Source organism: Octopus bimaculoides, chromosome 7 (assembly GCF_001194135.2).
Source record: "Octopus bimaculoides isolate UCB-OBI-ISO-001 chromosome 7, ASM119413v2, whole genome shotgun sequence".
Taxonomy (NCBI): Eukaryota; Metazoa; Mollusca; class Cephalopoda; order Octopoda; family Octopodidae; genus Octopus; species Octopus bimaculoides.
The window spans coordinates 44,824,948-44,827,808 of NC_068987.1; the positions used below are offsets into that span (position 1 = coordinate 44,824,948).

General features: G+C 36.4%; 1 pseudogene; it reads right to left on the reverse strand.

The window, feature by feature from the left end:
- Positions 1–1,315: 1,315 nt before the first annotated feature.
- Positions 1,316–1,483, reverse strand: LOC128248403 (U2 spliceosomal RNA; annotated as a pseudogene).
- Positions 1,484–2,861: the final 1,378 nt, after the last annotated feature.

Here is a 2,861-nt window from a genome sequence, read left to right on the forward strand (position 1 = left end):
GGGGCTACTTTCGTTCCCATCACAATTCCGCATTTCTGACGATAGTATGTGTCATCAAATAGAAAATAATTGTTCTGAAGTATAAATTTTAAAGATTCAATAATAAAGACCTGGGTTATGCGTTCCGGGAGTACTTCAGGGTATTTTTCCAGCCAGAATTTAATTGTTTTTATTCCATAATCATGTGGGATGTTGATTAATAACATCGAGCGTAACCAATATTGCCTCTTCATTAATTGTTTTTGGTAGGTGTTCTAGCATGTCTAAATCGTCTCTAATGAAACTTTTGATGTATTTCAGCAAGGGTTTCAGTAGGATGTCTAGAAAATTGCTTAGGCGGTGGGTTTCACAGGCTGGGCCAGCTATAATGGGCCTTAACTTTAAGTCTTCTGGCGTTTGGATATTTATGTATTTGCCTGGTGTTTGTTTGCAGGCTTTATTGATTATCTTGCTCTTGTGTATTTTAGGAAGGCCGTAAAAAAGACTGGGTTTGCATTTGAAGTTCGTGATGTAGTCTGTGTCTTTTTCTCTCAGGCCTTTTCCATATAGAAGAATTAAGGATGCAAGATTTTTCATTGTTTTTTGTTGTTTATAGTTTATAACTTTTTCGTAGAAGGCTTCGTTTTCTAGTATGGATAATACTAGGTTTTTATAGCATTCTGTGTCCATCATATATATATATAAGATGAACTTCTTTATATATAAGATGAACTTATATATACATATGAGATGAACTTCTTTCAGTTTCCATTAATCAAATCCACTCACAAGGTTTTGGTTAACCCAAGACACTTGCCCAAGGTGCCATGCAGTGGAATGAACCCAGAATCATGTGGTTAAGAAGCAAACTTCTTACCACACAACCATGCCTGCACCTATATTTGTTAGATAATGTAATATATATGTAATATACATTAAAAATCTAATATATTAGTATATTTTATATGTCGTTGTTGTTGGCACTCCGTCGGTTATGATGACAATTGTTCCAGTTGATCCGATCAACGGAGCAGCCTGCTCGTGAAATTAATGTGCAAGTGACTGAGCACTCCACAGAAATGTTTACCCTTAACGTAGTTCTTGGATGATTCAGCGTGACACAGTGTGACAAGGCTGGCCCTTTGAAATACAGGTACAACAGAAACAGGAAGAAAGAGTGAGAGAAAGTTGTGGTGAAAGAGTATAGCAGGGTTCACCACCACCCCCTGCCAGAGCCTTGTGGAGCTTTAGGTGTTTTTGCTCAATAAACACTCACAATGCCTGGTCTGGGAATCGAAACCGCGATCCTAAGACCACGAGTCTGCTGCCCTAACCACTGGGCTATTGCACCTCTACTGTGCAAAGGTGGAGCAAGCCCCTAACTCTTCACCTCATTCTAAAACTCAGTTTAATGTCGATGGTCCCAAATAGGGACCATATCAGATATTAAGCTGATAAGAACAGATACTACGCTTTGATCTTAGCCAAAAGGCTGAGAAGCGATGCTTCTCTTTAATTTATGCTCTTCTCATTGTAAACTTACCCTATCTTTATACATTTACCACACTCTCTTTCACTCTGTATATTTTATACATATTGAATATATAAAAGGATATCTGCTATATCTATCATATAAATGAGAGTGTATGTGTGTATCAGGCACATGCCATCAGTAATTACTTAGGGTAGGCAGTTGGCGACCTTTATGTAGTAAAGCACACAAAAAAAATAAGCGAAACACAGGTGCACAACTGAGTTGAAGGCAGATCTATTTCTGCCTTTATAGCACGTAAAGAAAATGGTGTTGCAGAAATGTATGTAGCACATGCACTACAGCAGTACTATGTGTAGTTTAAATACTGAGATTGAAGAGCAGGGGTGAATTATGCCTACCTAATCTACAAAAACATAAAACATTTTGCATTTTATATATATAGTAATCAGACTAATCTTCATAATTTTATTGAATTAGGTGCATATTTTGCCATGATAGGAAAATGTTGCTATCGATCTGTTTATTCAAGGTAGGCACTGCCTACCTTACCTACCTAGGCAGTACGTCCCTGGTGTGTATGTATAGCTCCCAAAAGTTCTGAAACAGTGTATCCTTGAGAAAAACGGGTTTGAGAAAAATGGGAAGGTATTCAGTTATAATTAATCAAAAAATATTATTTGCTACAAGAAATAATTCAACTTTTAGATTGACAAATCTACCACTCTCTATCTGTCTCCTGCAGGCTCTCTCTTTTATGTCTTCCCCTCTCTATATATGTTTACCACACCATTTATCACTCTCTGTATATATATCTCTTACGCATGCTATCCCTTCTCTCACTATGACATGCAATTACTTTCATTTTGTTCAAAACCTTGTCTTGTAGTGTTTGCTTTCATTTTATGATAGACAGCTATCACACAGAAAATGCCACCTTCCAAATCCTGTTTTCTAAAATTTCTCTAGAATAAATGAATTACAAAATCAGATTCAGCATGAATCTGATGTGTGGGAGCATTCTATTTTCTCTGCCAGTTCCCTTGTCGTTTGACAAGAATTTTCGTGCAAAAGTTGGTTTAATTGCTCTTCAGCAAACTCAACTGGACGGTCAGAACGAGGTGCATCTTTGAGGCCAAAATTTCCATTTTTGAACTTGGCATACCAAGCGATTCTTTCAGCTATGGCACCCTCTCCATACACAGCACAAATGTTGCAAGCAGAACCTTGATTAAAAGCAAAAAGAAGGAGGTGTTGAAAATGCTCATTTTTCTTAACTTGACATTCCATTTTAATGATCTGAAAATAAACAAAAATAAATTAAAATTAACTAGAAAAAAAAAACAAAATAGATTCCAAAATTTTTCAAAAATAGAATTCTCGAAAAAAA